Consider the following 19,962-nt stretch of genomic DNA (forward strand, 5'->3'; position numbering starts at 1 on the left):
AGGTGTATGTCGGATGCAATAGAGTTTTCCATCCAAGGCGTAGAATGGTGTCCCTGGTCATCCTAGCCACGTGGGGCTTAGCGCTGTCCTGTAACAGGAGGACCCCTTTGCGATTCAGAAGTGCTGGCTCCAGAGTTTTGAGTTTATCTTGAACACGGCTCGACTGCTGACAGTACACAGTTGCATTGATGCTCTCATCAGCTGATAGCAGTTCCCGATGCACCATGCTGCGATTAGTCCACCAAACACACAGGAGGATCTTCTTTTGGTGCAGTGCTGGTTTCTGCTGTTCCGGAACTAGTTCATAGGAAAATAACCAATGATGACGGTACTGTGGAGCTTCGTACAGGACCCGCTTCTCATTGCATGTCAACACTCTGTCCATACATGTATTCTTCCTCCGACGAGATACCAAAGAAACACATGCGTCTTCTCGAGTTGCCTTCTGGCCCGGACTCAAATGATGTGAGACCCATCGACCCGACTTGTAGTGCTTCTCAAGTTGATGGAGGTACTGCCGAATGTTTTCTCCACTCATACTGAATTGTAGTCCCCGTTCCTCGCATGTCTGGTCACTGTTCGCCTCAATTGCAGCCTGAAGGTCTTCATTTTGAACATGTATTAGTCTTCCAGCACGTGGTTCGTCTTCGAATGTTTTGTCACCATCTTTAAACTTGTTAAACTACGGCTGCATTGTCCGCGTACTCACGACACCCTCACCAAAGGCGTAGTATATCTTCTGACCACTGCAGCGGTGTTTGACCCCAGTTTGAACTCGTACAGCATACACGCCCTTATGTCGCTCTGTGGAGGCCCATGTTCACTCTGTCCTTACGCAAGTTCACGGTATAAGTGTACTGCCACAACCAGGTATGTTGGATATACTCGCACCAACAACTGACCTTCGCCTTATCTTCATTTGCATTCAACTATCAGAGTGATTACCAATTGAACACAGACCTCCACAAAAAAGCGACAGAACTTTCTTAGTTATCATTATATAAATAACCCTCACCATTACACTCATGTAATCCCAGTTCTCATTCCTGATATCTGAGTATTTGAGATTAAGAAGTAAATGCTTATACTTTGTTCTGAGATACAATATGATTAACCCTGTAGCTGTAATAATTTCTAAAATCAAACATAGTTAAACTAAAATTTACTGTCACGTCTGAGTAGGACAAACGGTTCCATGAACAAGAAATATTTTAACAGCCGGTTCAAGCAAACCGATGGGAACCGGATGAATAGCACCACTGCGTACAATGCAAACCCGTTTCAAATATTTAACATTTGGTATTATTGCTACAATATGATACAACACGAAAAAAGCATAACGGTAGAGCTGTATTCTCAACTGGTCAGTTGATAATTAGAAAAAAAAAGCTTCATTCCAAACTTCAGTAGCTATGAATATTTGACGTTGAAGAGACGTTGTTAGAAGAGATAGTACCTTCAGTTGTCTCTGAAACATACTTTATTGTTTATTGTTATTATTCATATTGTATATTTAAAATAAAGCGATATATGTTCGTTTGTCAAGGTGCGTCACTCTTCTGACTAGAATGAAACTACCTTGTTCGGTGCTTGAAGTAAAACTCATACAACATAAAAGAAATCATGCATGTCATAAAGTTCAAGTTACGTTTGGTTTCACTAGTAAGTAGTAATGTAGATGTTGAATCTCCTCTCTAGGTTAATGTTTAGCGTATGCATTTTTCTGCACTATGCCTTACGTTTTATTCCATTTGGAAGTGCAAACTAACTGTAATGCCAATGAACTGTGAAGAATAAAGCGTAGGGGGTTTAAACTGTGAGCCTGGGTACAGTAGTGGTTTAACCAAAATCCACATTTCTAGGTCCACAACATAAATAAAATAAAAGAACAAATTGCAAAATATCTTAACTTCCAATACAAGTCTACTGTGCAGCATACTTTGAAAAACAATATGGGGAATTAATACAAAGATTCGATCACAACTCCACAAAATTCAGTCATCTACGAGATAGGACGACAACATAAGAAAAATATATATATTTATAACACTGTAAAAGTAGTCTTTAGTAGACCTTCGTTAATCAACTATTTTCTTTAATGTCAGGGATATAATCGTGGGATGTTAAACCATAGATCCCATTTCATATTTGCTATTTTCATAATCCCCCTTGTTGTAAGACGCTCTGTTCTCCATATTTTAATATTTACTTTTGCTTTATACATTAAAATAAGAGAAATAGAAGAATGACGTGCATTTTAGTGCATCTTAAGTACTAATTTGGATAAGCAATAAAACATGAAAACTGGATAAAACAATTTGCAATGCTATTTCAAAAGATATTTAATGAAATATGGCCTACACATGCATTACAATCGTTACAAATTTATCGCTTGGAGCTATCCAAGAACCCTCGAAATGTCACTCCTCGCATCTCTCAATTAAATTTCATCGCAAAACTCGTTAACGCGCGTTATGTACACAATTCCAAAAATACTACTACGTGGAACGGTAGTATATATATCAATATTTACCAATTTCATCACTGCTTCCCGGGATCTCATCCAAAGAGGGATTCCCTTGGATATTTGAAAGCTGCATATCTATTAATGACAATTGCTTTATGCGATAGAACTGATAAAGAGACACTGTGCCTTGTAAACAATGTCAACAGAGCCGTTGTTTAAACTTTATGATTTCAAGAGGAAACGTTTTTAGCATGGCGTGACATATGCATAGTCTCTGAGCTAATGTGAAAACTAAACATCAGTTTTCATTATGCTCGCCGAGAAAGGAATCCGATTTTTAATACGCTTTTCTTTCATGCAATGTTGAAATTGATTATTTGAAGCTGTTATTTTTTGTATTGTTACATTTGTTTCTCTTTTGCATTCTTTCTCAACAACTGTACTGAACTTTCGTTTCCCGTAGACTATTTTTTTTTATTTTTTTTAATTTTAATTTTAAATTGCAAACGAAACATGAGAAGAGAAGAGAATAGTTATAGCATACGTAGTCTATATGGAATAGGGATACAATATTTCAAGAGAGCAAATTGGTTTGATGTAGCTCTTTATGCGTTGTGTACATTTTCGATCAAATGTTTCATTTTTATAGCTGAGGAAATTAACTTTTCAGCATTGATATTTATGACCCAGTTTCCAAAATTGAAATATGTTTTACCTCTACGCCAGTGTTTGGACACGCACACACACACACACACACGCACACACACACACACACACACATATATATATATATATATATATATATATATATATATATATATATATATATATATATATATATATATATATGCAAATCGTGTAATATACTAAAACATTTAAGAGGTGATAAGCTCAATGTTACCTTACACTATTTTAAACACTATTTCCAACTGTTGAGTCAAATTCGAGTTGCAAAAACTTACATATTATCTTAGAAATACAAGACCAAGTGTGTTTTGTGAGATCATGTTTAAGTAATATCGAAATTAAGATATATTAAACATTTCTCTACTCAAGCATATGTACTGTTACATTTGCGAGGAGCAGAGTGGCTCCATGGTTGAATGTTCACTTCTGGTTCGAGGAGAAATGGTTTGATCTTAGACATATAAGCTTGAGTTAAATAATTTCGTTTCCCTGGGTTTTACCGAAATTCTACATTTCCTTCCACATCCTCATTCCACCAATCACTTCATAAATAATTAATTCCATTAGTCATGGTCTCCTTTAGCCTAAATGACATAAACGAGGGACGTTATTATTATTATTATTATTATTATTATTATTATTATTATTATTATTATTATTATTATTATTATTATTATTATTATTATTACACAGGTCTGCAACCAAAAAGCTATTTGCTTACGTTTAGCTGATTTTTACGCTTCTGGGTGCGCCGAAGTCGAAAATGACTTCCGTTTCTTCCTGGGACGTGAAGGTTTTCCACAATCGAAATGTAACGTGGTCAAACAGGTAGCTGGAAATCGCAAAATTGCAAATGCGTAACACGAAATTAAAAATGAACATGGAATATTAAATGTGTTTGTGCTCCCCGAAACATGAAAATACATGTATATTGGTCCGGATGTGGATCACTGACACATATCATAATGTGTCATGAATGAGAGTACGAGATTACAAAGAAAAAAGAAACAGACAAAAAAAGTAAATCTGTTCATAAAACGAATTTAGTAAGATTACATCTTAGATTTGCAAAACGTTGGTAAGTAGTTCTGACTACACTGTATGTTGTTCTAATACTACGAGTACGCGAGTATGCGTTTTTTTTTTTTTGCCCTGATATTAGAAAACCCATATCCGACAAAGACTTCATCAGTTCAATGACTCCAACTCAAAAAGAGGATTATTTTGCCTTTAGTGTGGTCATCAAACCGTTTTCGGGAAACCGAAAGGACCTACAGTACAAGAAAATAGTGGGGAAAATGCAAGGGTTTCGAAAGTTTGGCTGTTCCATGAGCTTAAAAATATATTTCCTCAACTCCCATTTTGACTGCTTTCCTGACAATGTGGGAACAGGGAGTGAAGAGCAGGGAGAGCGTTTACATCAATATATCAAAGAAATGGAACGACAGTATCAGAGGAAATTTAGTGTTACGATGATGGCAGACTACTCCTGGATGTTGTTTAGGGATCCTCCGGCAGCCACCCTACAGAAGAACAAGCTCCAAACGAAGTTTGATCTTTTTATTTTCAAAAAGGGTCCGCGGTGGCTCAGTGGTTGAGGGTTCACCTCTGGTGCTTGGGGTCCCGGGTTTGATCCCAGCCCCCGCCAAGTGAACTTTGTGGTGGACAAACACTGTGTGCGTGGGTTTTCTCGGGGTTCTCTCGTTTCCTCCTAATTTCTTCATGCCACCATTTTTTCATTACTCATCATCGCCGCCTCCTTTAGCCTACACGGCATAACCGTGGGACGTAAAACTCAAAGATTTCATTTCACTTTTTTATTTTCAAAAAAGACGGTTTCACAAGCAATCTGGTTGAGGGTGGTATTACTTTTTTGTCTTCACGTGTGTGCGTGTTTCTGCACATTAATTTGTGTTACGCTGTTAATGGTGTTTCTGTAAATCGCATATTTCTGTTCATATTTTTTGTTCAACAATGACCACCAGTTTGTTGGAAACCCAGACGTCCCAACACAAAACGTTTGCCATTCCTGGAATCAGCGTACCGCAACACATACGAATCAGTTAACTAAACTGAAACATATTAGCATTGTTTTATTTTTGCAGACCTGTGTTATTATTATTATATTGTTGTTGTTGCTTATGTTGTTATTTATAATCATCATCATATGTATTCTATCACTATTGGCAGGAGACTTTCAACAATTGAGAATCTTCCATGTTCCACGTCTTCCGTTAACCTCTTCGTCTTAAGGTACAACATTTTCTGTTTTGATATCGTCTATCATATGGATTACTTCTCACCATCCCTCTTTCTCGTGCTACCATATCCTCTAGCACGTTCGTCATGATACAGTTTCTTCTCAGCCAATGACTTAAACAGTTTCTGTTCCTCTTCTCTATAATATGTAAAAGTGTTATTTCCTCCTCCACCATTTCTAACACCCTCTTATTCATTCTCCGCTCGATCCAACTAATTCTCTTCATTCTTCTCAACACCCACATTTCGAAAGCTTTTAGTCATCTTTCACATGTTTTCGTGATGTTCATGTTTCTGACCCGTACAGAATAATACTCCACATGAAACATATGAAACATTTTATGAGAATTTTTTCTCAACTCTATATTCAAGATCACGATTGCTCAGTGGCAGAGCACTTACCTTTGGTGCTTGATATCCCTGGCTCGGTACCGGGTCAAGTAAATATGTGGTGGATAGCATTGTGTCCGTGAGTTTCCTCATGGTATTCTCATCTCCTTCCACATCCTTATTTGACCTATTCTTCCATCATCGTTCACATGCCTTAATCATCCGTCTCACTTACAAGTAAAGGGTCCAAATGGATGAATCGAGTTGTGGGATGAGACATAGTGCGTCTGATAGAGGATGCGAAAATATGTATATGTGCAAAGTTATAGCGGCTGCGCGCCATAAGAAACGGAGAGGGAGGGGGTCAAAGTTGGTAGGGAAGACCTTTGCTATATTGCAGAAATACATCATGAGTGATTATTATCTATTTAGGATCAACTTTATAGTTAGGCCTTTTTACAAAAATCTAGGAGCCTGATACTTGTATGTTGAAAGTTTGGATTGTCACGAAAACAAATTTAAGTTAAACATATCTACAAGCCAAGAAAACTAACAGTGAAATTTGATATCCAAGGTACATATTAGTGCATTATTATTTATGACATTACTTCCGATTTGCTTCATATAGTGCCGAAGAGAACTGTTCGGAACTGTCTGGAAGAACCGTTTCCTCCTTGTTTTTCGCTTTTGGTTGAAAAGAATGTGGAGTCTATATAGTTACGTTTCGCTAAATGGCATATTTACTAATATAGACCATAACACAATAAAATCTGATAGATTGGAATGCAATTATAAAGTACTGTATGTAGACCACTACTTTCTCACAACTTGCTATATTTTCACTCAACTTTCTTTGTCCACCTTCGTAAGCAAAAGTAACTTGGGATGAGCGTAGCATGTGATATCTGGATGAAAAATGGGCTACTGCAGTCGAATGTATTTTCGTAATAATCCAAACTTTCAACATATGAGTATCACTCTCCTAAATTTTTGTAAATAACTGTAAATATGATCCTAAATCTTCCAAATAAGTACAGGTAACGATTACTAAAGTTTATAATTGACTTTTTTGAGAACACGCTCACCCTAACTTATATATCACATGACTACCCTTCTATTTAAAAAAATCAAAATGGCGGCGGTGGTTCATGATCTACTCTGCCCATTCTTCTTTTCCCAATATGTGAAACTACTACTGTTTGTATTGTCTATCTTTCACTATATTTACGACTCAACACTTTATTTGATGCACTTTTATAACATAGCATAGGTCATCCCCACCAACTTTGACCCTCTCCCCCTCCGTTTCTTATGGTGCTCAGCCACTATAACTTTGCACATACACATATTTTCACATCCTCTATAAGACACACTATCACACTATGTCTCATCCCGCAACTCGATTCATCCATTTGGACCCTTTATTTGTTAGTCGAAAGGCCATACTCGTGTGAGGTAAAGCTGAAATATTTTATTTCATTTTCATTGCTGAGCGAGATTCATAACATTTGTTGTTGGCCCAACATTGTGTAACAATATCAATTCAGATAATGGGAGAGATGTGTTTATCAAACACCACCTTACCAACATACGTATTAGCCTTTCCTGATTTGTAATTGTACTTGTAACTGGTTCGTTGGAGCCTTTAGTGTTCCTTTCCAGCAACGAGGCTATATGAGACGTAGGCCTACAGTTTAAGATGGAATCAGAAAAGCACCGCTATTCGCTCAAATTTCAAGACTCTCTCATGGAGAAGAAAACCGGTATCTTGTGGACCAGAGACGCACGCGCTTGCCACTAGGCATTGAAAGAAATGAAATGAAATCTTTAGTTTTACGTCCCACGGTTATGCCGGTTAGGCTCAAGGAGACGGTGATGATGAGAGATGAGTAAAATGGTGGAATGAAAAAGTGGGAGGAAACGGGACAACTCCGAGAAAACCCACGAGCACTGTGATTGTCCACAACAAAGTCCACACGGTGCGAGCTGGGATCCAATCAGGAACCCCAAGCACCGGAGGTGAACGCTCTACTAATGAGCCACAGCGCCCCCAACACACTAGGCATAGGAGAGAACATGTAATTGAGTAAATTAAGTTTTTTTTTCGTTATCTTAATTATACCCTTTGATAAAATAAGCAAAAAAAGATCAAAAGATAATAATAGAAAAACAATTCTTTCAAGCTAAAACATTTCGTAAATCAACTAAATTTGAAAGTATTATACAGGCTAAAGTTTTAGAATTCGAAGTTGGACTTTGTTGCTCTTACAGATTCCAGTACGATCGAATGCCAGCTGTAATTTAATATTGGGATTGAGTAAACTACAAAGTATGAAGCATACTTTAACTTAATGATTCTTTTTCAAGTGTGTTTTTTTTTTTTTTTTTTTTGTTAGAGTAAATTTTATTAAGAATGAAACTGAGTTAAATATTTAGAAAACATTTTTTCTTAGCCTTAATTCATGTTTGGCAATGAAACATAGGGGTATACTGTTTTTCATGCCATAGAAACAGTGAGTATCACAATAATACGTCATATTTTAGCAGAAATATAAACATAGGATATTTTCTCGTTCATCGCTAATTATATAGGAATAAAAAATAATAAAAAAGATGATAAGTTTTATGAAAGCTCAACGTATCCCAGAAGATATGCAGCCCAAATAATATATATGTGTTGTGCGTTGCACACGTTTCGCATATTTATTCATTAAATTAATCAGCGAACTTAAACAAGTTTGTTACTGAATTCTCTGTCTGTGTGTGTGTGTTTCTGTTATCTGCGACTTTTTTTAAAAATTTTGAGCTCTTCGTTCGAGCATCAAAAACTATCTAAAAGAAGTGATGGAATTTTTCGCGTCATTCTTACCGTTCCCGAGATAAGGACCAAAAATATTCCGATTCCGGGAGATTTAAGGAGCTATATCTCGGGAACCGTATGAAATAGAGAGATGATACTGGTGTTGATCAATACCTAAGAAGATGGTGAACATTTTGGTATCAAATAGTAACCGGTGTCCTGTGCCAAAGTTGCGAAGGATTGTTCACAGAAGTATTATCTTTTTTTAGAAAATGGTTTGAATCACACACACACACAAAAATCATTTTTACGTCCCACTTTTATTCCCTGAGTACACGAGACGGCTAATTAATGAGAGGGAGTGATTATACAAGTATTTGTAAAATGAGAATGTAGGAAGAAACGAAAGAACCTCGAGGAAACCCAGAGGCACAATGTTGTAAGCCTCAAACTCTCATTGTACGGAATCGAACCAGAAGCCCATCGCAGTAGAGATGAGTTCACTACTACTGAGCCGTCTTGCCTTTACTGCTTGAAAATAAAATAAGATGGTAATTATTTAAGATATACAGTAAATATGAAATATGTACAATACAGTTATATGATGAACGGTACACGCTCGGCTATAATTCTCAAGCAGTACACAAACTGAAATTAAAATAAAGAAAATAGAAGAAATGTATCCACTACAAAGTGTAGTTTCAAACACATTTTTTTAAATGTCATTTTCAATGTGCCCGCATTACATACACAATAAATTTATTTATTTAAAACAAGTAATAAACCAGTACGAAGAAACAACTATTTTCTGGAAAGAAACGAGCAGTTACTAGTTGCCTTAATGTGTTCGTTTGAGCTCTAAACTTCATTTCTTTCCTCTCCTTTATTTATTTTCCTTCCTTTTTTTTTCTAAAGAAGAAAACTTTCTTATTAGATTTCAACCTACTTCAGTATTCAAAACACGAGTATTCTTTGCCATGAAGATTGCGAAGCCTTGTTCAATGCAGATCTAGACTCGTGCTAACACTTCATATTCGCACAGAATCTTAATGAAATACAAATTATATTCCAATCTGTTTCTAGAAAATAGTTTCTTACTTACCACCTAAAGAAGTGAAAACCTAATGTAGAGATCTCCCACGGCTATCCTGGAACGAAGTATATATATACATATATTTAATTTCAAAGGAAAGAAGTTCTAAGTAGATCAATAGTATTAATATATATAACAAGATAACAAAATAAAACGGTTAAAATACAATTTTAACGCATACCCATTCCTAAGAAACACATTTGCTTATACATAATAAATTCCAATTTGTATCGTGTAAGAAAAATAAACTTATCATTTCCTTTGAGGTATAAATAAAACACTAGAAAAAGAAAAAAAATGAGCTTGGCAGACTGCATTTAAACAAATCTAAGTTTTCAGAATACGATGCTCAACAGAAAAAGCAAGTACATATTATTTTCTGCACTTCAAATTTATAGAGAATTGTTACTTTCACTGAAGCTCTAAAAAGTTATTCCGTAGAATACTTATTTAACATTTCAGCCAAGTTCTTCCAAACATAATTATATGAGTTGTCCCATTGAGAACGTGTCAACTGCATTGGAAGACGAACCCGGAAAATCAATAAAATATTACTTCGAATAACTCATAAAATGTAAATCACTAATATTTTCTTAAAATAAATTTATTTTTTACCTGATTGAGACAATAGGCTCTGCAGTTATAACATTAAGATGTATACTTTGTTCTAGCAGAATGTATTTTATTCTATAATGGAAGGGTGATATTATGAACATTATGTAAAATAAATGTACTTTTTTTCTGGTTTTGGAATACTTAAGATATGTTTGGTTTAACTGGGGTTATTTGAATGTTCATTTAAGGTTAACGGACACTTAACCACATATAATCAATATCTTCCAAATTTTCAAATAAAATAAAACAAAAATTTTAGGAATAATTCATAGCCAATAATTTTAGGAACGATCCAAAAAAAAATGCACCAAAAGATTGCGATCTTGGCCAAGAATTTTAGGAATGATAAAAAATGCATCAAAAGGTTACGATCTTGGCTAATAATTAGTTTTTGATCACAAAAATTTGGAAAGGCCCGTAAAACCAGTTTTCGTACCTTTTACGGAATAAGCACATCATACTGAGTTAAATTATAATTTTCGTTTGGCTACACTATATGCAGTTCTCGAGATATGGGCGTACAAGAAAATGTTTGATTGAATGAAATATATTGAATTTTTGTTTTGGATCAGGTGCCACAGAATTTTTGTACGGCCCCCAAATCGAGTTTTCGTATATATATATATATATATATATATATATATATATATATATATATATATATATATATATATATATATATATATATATACAGAATAAGCATATCACACTGATTTAAATGATAGTTTTGGTTTGGCTACACTATATGTAGTTCTCCAGATATAAGGAATACAATAGAATTTTTGCCTAAAATATATTGGATCTTTTGATCCAATAAAATAAAATAAATAAATATATATATATATATATATATATATATATATAATACGTTTTGCAACTACATAACTCACACACACACACACGCATATATATATATATATATATATTGCCAATCATACATGTGACATAATTCGACAACATACATCATATCATATCTTCTATACCCCTTTTCCCGTTAGCAGTAGATTGTTGCAACAATATCTATTTGATTTCATTGTCTACAGTAAAACTAACTAAATAAATAAAAGTGGTATGATATTAGAATACATATATTGGAAGCAGTAGCGTCAATACTTGTTAGACCAATAATAACAAGATAATGTTATTTCTTCCAAATTTGATTTTACTATATTCAAGATTATCTCTTAGCCTTACGAGAATTCGTCTGTGTGGATGACCCTAGATTGTTGACCTGAAATGCCAACTTACAGAGAAAATAACGATATCTGTTGTTTTGTTGTTTGAGATATACAAAATTGTATGCAACTGTTAAGTTTGATTCAGTTTGGATTATAACGCAGAAACTCGTACGATGTTTCTGCAGACATGGTTCACTGGTCTGAAAAATATTCACAGTTATGGTCGGTAGTCAAAATATCAATAAGAATGATCCTCAGTCACAGTCGGACATCCAAGAACATTTACCATAAGGTACCAAACAAGAGTACAATGAGGACGAAAGAGTAATTGCACTACACTACACAATTGTATTCCCTCATCTACTGTTAGAAACAATTCTGCTTCATTGTTTCATTACTGCTTTTTAATATTGTTTACTGTCTGAAGGCCAGAAATAAATATTCAAAAGAAAACGAGCTTGCTTCAATCAATTTGCAGGTGTCTGATGGTGATTCAGTCGCTCAGCATCACAAAACAAAAAAGGAGCAGAGTCATCAACTCTTTCTTCCAACTTACTGTACATAGTTTCACGGCGACCTTGGTAGATTGGACGAACTGCAAGCTTCTTCCAAACTATTTAGCCCAAGGAAGGAAACAGAATAAAAAGCTATGAGAACACTTGCTTTTCTTCTAACACAGTGTAGGCCTATGTGATAAATTCAAACAAGTCACGGCAGATTTCCTTCACCACTTCCCCTCACATGAGGTAGAAGAGTATCTGATATATTTCTTTGTACCCTTGAGGAGGCTTTCCTTTGTTCTCCGTTTTTTACTCTTCTTAAAAAGAGGCATTTCTTTTTTACTCTCTTATATCTTGTCTCTGGTTTTCAGCACTACTTTCTGAACTCTCATACTGCAGGTAACGCAGCCTGCGAGCTGTGCTTTTTCATCTCGTGATTCTCAGATTTTTAAGATCTTCAGTAGAGGTTTTCTTTGAGACGAGATGAAACGAACACAAGTTAAATAACACTGCACTAATAAATTGAAATGATATTTCAACCAAATATTCTATACTTCACAATCTTGCTGAGTGTTCTCTTACATAATGAAAGCTAGTTAAATATGGAATTATATAGTAATCTACAAAAAAGAAAAAAAGAAAAATAAAGTAGAACTATAATAATCGTCTTACTATTTATGCGGTGTTACTTTAATTATAGCATTGAAATCGGTAAAAAAGAAAAGAGAAAGAAAAAGCTATATCTATGGCATCTATTTCAAACGATGGCAATTTTGTAAGATATATATATATATTAAACGAGCTTTCCATTGGATGAATTGTTCTGATATCATTAAATATTCCATTGACTTCATTCTTTTTTTTAAGAGTTTGTTTTAATTGCAATATTAAGACAAACAAAATAAAGTAAGTCTTGCAACTGGGGATGCTTGATCAATAGTTACAAGTAGGGTCTTACGAGCTTTCATTTGAAACCGAAACGAAGAGCTCGCAAGTTTCTTTGTGAATTTCATATTTAAAGATGGGTATTACATGAAATCCCTATTCTTTAGTCTGGCCTCGAGCAACGGTTCCACTCCTCCTGAGCCACGCGTTACGTTTATGCCTTGCATAAGCTCCTAGGAATATATAATTGCATTGGTTATTGTGGTACGTGCCACCGTGCTATTATTATTGCTATAGTCAATGCTACTATTGTTGCATCCATTAATGCTAATATTGTTGCTGCTACGAGTATTATTCTTGTTGCCACCATGATAATGTTCATTTCGTTTCTGTTCGAATCGAAGTGCTCAGTTCTTTAAATTGGAAGTTCCACAAATAATGCATTTATTGATTAGATTTTATCTATTTTAAAATAATTTCATATACATTTCCTAGAAGCAAAGAACCCTTCTTTTTTTTTTTTACCGTATTTATGTTTGAATGAATGTTTTTATGTATGTATGTGTCTGACAGTCAGTTTATTTCTCTTATTTTCTCTCAGTGCATCTTGTGCAGGATCTTGAAAATATATTAAATGTACACTTTCAGTTTAACGTCCACGATTATATCCTTTAGGCTCAGGGAGACGATGATTAAATTAAGTGAATGATGGCGGAAGAAATGGTGGAATGAAAAAGTGGAACGAGACAGAAGTACTCCGAGAAAACCCAAAGATACGATTTTGTCCACCACAAACTTACTTGGCTAGGGATAGAACCGGGGACCCCACGCACCGGAGGTAAGCGCACTCTCGCTGAGAGCCGGAACGTAAACCTAAAGAATGATTAAAAGAGTGTGGAGAATGATTAAAATCTCAAAAACTACTTGGATCATCACCAAATCTAGTCAGAATGTAGAGGCTCAAAAATTAGGAACCAGTTAGTTTTCGATGCGTTATCTTAGCCAGAAGTGGTTAAATCAACAATTTCCGGTTCTTATATTTATCACTATAGAGAAGAAAATCGTAATATATAGAAATAAGTGGTTTCCTGCAATCGGTAAAGTATCGCAAGAATGCAATTCATCCGTAACTCTTTACTAAAGCCGAAAGTAATAGAAACCCACAACTTCCGCTTTCAATATTGATCTACAAAGCAAAAAGGATAAGAGATAGCAAGAAGCGACCTTCCGGAGTCGATCTAGTGTTCTAAGAATGTGTCTCATCTTCTATCTTAACCCTGCGTTCAAACTGGAAGTGGCTGAAATCAACCACTTCCGGCTTTAATGTTGATCGCTATAGAATGAAAACTGTAATATATATAGCGATAAATAATGTTCAGTAATCAATTAAACGTTGCAAAGACAAACTCCATCTTCCTCTAATCTCGTTACTAAAGCTGGAAATGACATAAGTCAATAACTTCTGATTTTAACGTTACGGAGTAAAAACGTTAAAACATGTAGAGAAACGCCAATGCAATGCAATGAATTCAACGTTGCAAGTATACAAGCTCCATCACATGGTGTACGTATGAAACTTATACTTGTTCTTAAGCTTCAAACGCATGGCATAAGTCTCAGAGGCCCAGCATGGTAAATAAAATGCATTACTTCTTTTATATTTCACATTTGTACTTTAAATATGTCTGGCATCTTTCAAAATATGTTCAAAACTAGCATATTATCTCCATTCTCAGAAATAAGATATGTAGGATCATGTAGTGAGATTTATTAGGATCACACAGTAACACATATAAGAGTGTGCTGCTAGTACGATCGTCCGTCCATCCATTCTTTCGTTCATCCGTCCGTCACTCCGCAGGATAACTCTTGAACGGACGCATTTTTTTCGCAATATATACCTAGAGCGATTATCTCAAACCAATTCGTTAATGGAGTTAACCAGGTAACATATTAAGATATAACGGCAATTTTAACTGCGGCTGCCTATAGCCCATACCTCATAGATGTAAGTAAATTTTTGAATTATGTTTTCTTTGCCACATATAGCTAGAGCAACTATCTCAGTCAAGTTTGTTAGTGGAGATAATTCACTAATGTATAACGCCTACTTTAACAGTGCTTACATAATATCCACAAGTATTTTTCTAATTATGTTTTTTTTTTTCCTACAACATTTAGCTAGATCGATTATATCTGTCAAGTATGTTAAAAGACTTAACCCGTTAGCGGGGTAGCGGATAACAACGACTTTAACAGATAGCCCATTATAGTCAGCATTGCTTTTAAATTATGTTGTTTTGCAACAGATAGAGTGATTCTGTCGACCGTTCGTTAGTTGAGTCAACCGTTAACGGATTTGCAGATAATGACGATTTTAACGTCCCGATCTATATCCCATATATGCAAAAAAAAAAAAAAAAAACTGCGTTTTCTTGTAACAAGTGGCTGAATCGAGTCTCGGTTGAATTCGATATTGAGGTTAATTTGTTAACAAAATAACGGATAACAATGCCTTTAATGGCGGTTATTTGTAGCCCATATTTCATTATTATAAGGTTGCTAGGACGATTATCACGGTCGAGTACGCTACTGAAATCAATCCGTTAATGAAGCCAATTATGCTAACGGGTAACGGCGAGTTTAATGACTGTTATCTCTAGCCTATATTCATTTTTTAAGCAAGCATTTTTAGAACATTTTTACGACAATAGCTAAAGTGATTATATCGAACGAATTCGTTAATGGAGTGAATCCGTTAACAGATTTTTTTTATGTAATAGATAGTTAGAACAATTACCTCGGCGAAGTTCGAAAATGGAATCCATTAGATAACGGATTAACGTGTAACGAATAACGGCGACTATATCCATATTTCATGCATGAGAATGAATTGCTTATTTATGTTTTTGTTTCGAAAGCGATTATGTCGGCCAAATTTCTCTTGTGAAGCTAACGCGTTACCATATTAACGAATAACGACTACTCGAATGGTTGTTTTATATAGCCAATATCTCGCATATGTGTTTTTTTTTCTGCATTTGCAACATGTAGCTAAAACAATTAACTCGGTCAGGTTGGGTACTGAAGTCAAACCGTTAAAGTATTATCGGGTAATGGCGACTTTAACCCTTTCCAGATCCTGGCATTTTGGGCTATTTTTTTAGACTTTCAGTCAAGCAGCTACTGCATCGTCACTATTTATCCTAGGCCAGAGAATAGAGCAGGCTTTCAAATGGTATTACTTTCATGCCCATACCATATACCAGGAGAGGGGAAATTAATGCCAAAGGGAAAATTTTGATGGACAATTTTTTGGTCCAACTTTGAGCCCCCCTGCCTTCCCTGTGTGAACGTAGAGATCCAAAAAATCTCATGAATAGTACTTGGCGAACTAAACGTGTGTACCAAATTTCAAGTTTCTATCTTGAATAGTAAGGGCGAGAGATATTTTATCAGGAATTCCCACCATGCCCAAAACGACCGCAAAACACCATGATCTCAGGGAAAAAAATCCTGAGACATCCCTAATTATCCTAGGGTCATGTTTCGCCCATCATTCTCTTCAGAACAGAACTTCCTTTCAGACGGTATGACTCACGTGTCTCTATCATGTATGTAAAGGGGGAAAATCCCGAAGAAAGGGATTTTTGGGTCTAAAAATCCCTTTTTTCAACTTTTGCCCCTCTGGACCCCCTGTTTTTACGCAGAAATCGGAAAAGAAACTTCTGGTAAATACTACTCGGTGGACTGAATGTTTGTGCAAAATTTCAATCTTCTACGTGAAAAAATAGGCCCGCCAGAAAAAAAATTCCCTGCCATGCCCCACTTTTACCCTATACAGAAGTATATTTGGATAAAAATTCACTGAGACGGCCCTAATTACCCTAGACCGTCGTTCTCTTCAGAATGGAACTGCCTTTCAGACGGTATGACTCACGTGGTCCTATCATGTATGTGAGGCGGGAAAATGGCGAAAAACGGGATTTTTGGGGTAAAAATATATTTTTTAACCATTTGCTCCTCTGGTTCCCCCCCCCCTGTTTTAACACTGACATCAGAACAAAAAATCTGGTAAATACTACTCGGTGGACTGAATGTTTGTGCAAAATTTCAATCTTCTACGTCCAAAAATAAGCCCGCCAAAAATATATATATACCCACAATGCCCCATTTTTCCCTATATAGAAGTATATTTTTTAAAAATTCCCTGATACATCCCTAATTACCCTAGGATAATAATTCGACCGTTGTGCTCTTCAGAATGGAACAGCCTTTCAGACGGTATGACTCACGTGGTCCTATCATGTACGTAAGGCGGGAAAATGACGAAAAACGGGATTTTGGGGGTAAAAAATCCCTTTTTTTTACCCCTTTGCCCGTCTGGTTCCCCCACTGTTTTAGCACTGACATCGGAACAAAAAATCTGGTAAATACTACTCGGTGGACTGAATGCTTGTGCAAAATTTCAATCTTCTACGTAGAAAAATAAGCCCGCCAAAAAATATTGAACATAGGCTTAGAAAATGAGAAAAGAAATTTTTGACTTATGACGTCATCACCTCCTATACCTGGACGTAGGACGGTCTGAAACCATACGTAATGTCTTCTACAAGGTCTCTGGATTTGAAAAAAAAATGGACGAAAAAGCGCAAATAGAAGAGAAATAACGCAATTTACCATGAAAAGCGCGTATGGTACAAAATTGCACCATAGGATCCCCAAACGGTTAATGATTGTTATTTTTAGCCCATTCCCCATATATGTAAGCGGTTGCAACGAATAGATAGAGCAATTATCTCGAAGAAGTTTGTTAATGGAGTCAATCCGTTAACAAAGGAGGCGCGAATGCTCAGTGGCAGAGCGTTCACCTCCGGTGCTTAGAGTCCGTGGTTCGATTCCAGCTCGCGCCGTGTGGACTTTGTAGTGGACAAACACCGTGCTCGTGGGTCTTCTCGGGGTTGTCCCGTTTCCCCCCACTTTCTTTATTACACCATTTCATTCATCTCTCATTATCACCGTTTCCTTTAGCCTAACCGGCATATCTCTTAGACGTAAAACTTAAAATTTCATTTCATTTTCATTTCAATCCGTTAACATATTAATGGGTAACGGTGACCTTATGGCGAATATCTAAGCACATATCCAATACATGCATACGTTTTTTTTTTTAAATTCTGTTTTGCAACTGAAAGCTTGATCAATTATCACGACCGAGTTCATTATAGGAACCCATAGTTTAATATTTTAACGGGTAAGTGTGTCTATACATATTCCATAAATGGAAATATTTCGCGTGATTCTCTTCCTCACTGCTGACGTCTCCATTAAACCTCAGCCAATCAAGCGTGATTCTCTCTGTTTTTACCACATAATATATTGATCTTTTCCTAAAATATAGTTTGGCGATACAGTCAGTTTATACTTTTGCATTTGTAACCAACACGTAGAAGGGCGCATAACCAATGAATGAGTTGAGTAATTTTGTCATTTCTGCTCTTTACCTAAGTGCAAGGATCTAAAATTTACATTTCTAAACAATACGTCTGCTAAGTAAACAAAGCACAGTCCGGTGTATATGTCACTTTTATGTTAATGTAAAGGCGTTTCCCTTTCTTACTTAAGATTATTTTCGACCCGTTTCCCTTTTAAACATGTATTTTCCAGAAACTTTTTTTTTTTTTTAAAAAACTGTTTTAATGCAATTCTCTCTCTCTCTCTCATTATACTAGGTCAATGCAAAACATAACTAGTGTAAGTTCCATTATGTAGCTGATATGTTTGGAGCCAACGGAAAGAAATGAACAAAATATATTGGCGGAAAAATGTCCTGCTTGATCTGTTCATTGCAAAACGGTTACTATACTACATCGCTAGAAATAAGCAAGTGCTACGAAGAACAGTGCTGCTAAACAAGATAATGAGGATTATTCTAAAACGAATATATATGTATAAACGCTTGAACTGTAATTGTGTTTAGTCTTGATTTTAACATCGCAGATTTCCCACTTATTTGGCGACCACGAATTCCCTGACTTTTTCAAGGTACGATTTGCAAAATGTAATATATATATATATAAAAATTTATTATTATTATTATTATTATTATTATTATTATTATTATTTGCCAACAGTGTGCCCCTCTACTATGCATGTACAGGGGATAGACAAAAAAAAATCTAAAAAAAACACTTCATACAGGACACGTAAGTTTAGCCCTCCACTATACAACACGTGTTGCGGTTGCCGATCGTTTTTTTTTTTCAATGTGTCATGTGGGCCTTCCTCTTCCGTCAGCAGTAACCCGTTCACCTGTGAGAGTCGTGGTGTGAAAGTGGTGCGGTAAAATGAGCGACCTGACAGACATCTAAAGTGGCAGGATCGTTGGTGCCCGTCTGGTTGGAGCTTCAGTGGCAACAGTGGCGAACATTGTGGGGGTATCGAAAGGCACTGTATTCAATGTCACGAGGGCATACACAATTCATGGGCAAACGACGTCTGCAAAGTACAACAGTGGTTGAAAGACAATCCTGTCAGATAGGGACCGGAGGGCATTAAAACGGATTGTAGCACCTAAATAGAAAACCACTGCAATGAAAATTATGTCTGAACTCAATTCAGGCATACAGAACCCAGTTTCATGGAAATAAGTGCGGCGGGAACTTCATAAAATGAAAATTCGTGGCAGAGCCACTGTCGCCAAACCCTGGTCACAGCAGTAAATGCGAAGTGGCGTATCCAGTGGTGCAAGGACCACAAGGCGTGGACTCATGAGCCGTGGAAACACGTAATGTGATCCGATGAATCGACCTTCACATTGTTTCCAACAACCGGTCGTGTTTACGTATGGAGAACACCGTCGCAGGCCTATGATATAGACTGTCTGCTCCCAATTGTAAAGCATGGGTGTGGTTCTGTTACAGTATGGGCAGTTATATCGTGGTTTTCCGCAGGTCCCATCATGGAAGGATGAATGCTAAGGCGTATGAGGCCATTTTGGGGGACCAGGTTCTACCCATGGCCCAAATATTGTTCTCTGATGTTGATGACATCTACCAAGATGACTTGGCACCCTGTCACGCTGCAAAAACGATGAAATCATGGTTTGAAGAGCATGACCAGAAACTATCACACTTCCCCTGGGTCCC

The 19,962-nt window shown here is 36.2% G+C and overlaps 1 protein-coding gene across 4 annotated transcripts in view; it reads right to left on the reverse strand.

Annotated features, from left to right (window-relative positions):
- LOC145688540 (uncharacterized) overlaps positions 1-19,962 on the reverse strand; it is a 573,543-nt gene that overhangs the window by 531,466 nt on the left and 22,115 nt on the right. For all 4 annotated transcript variants that reach the window (XM_081762921.1, XM_081762923.1, XM_081762925.1 and 1 more), the window contains exon 2: positions 9,646-9,691. The gene's annotated coding sequence lies outside the window, so the exon portion shown is untranslated. The remainder of the gene's footprint in view (positions 1-9,645; positions 9,692-19,962) is intronic.

This window comes from Thermobia domestica, chromosome 6 (assembly GCF_964235325.1).
Source record: "Thermobia domestica chromosome 6, izTheDome1.hap1.1, whole genome shotgun sequence".
Lineage (NCBI taxonomy): Eukaryota > Metazoa > Arthropoda > Insecta > Zygentoma > Lepismatidae > Thermobia > Thermobia domestica.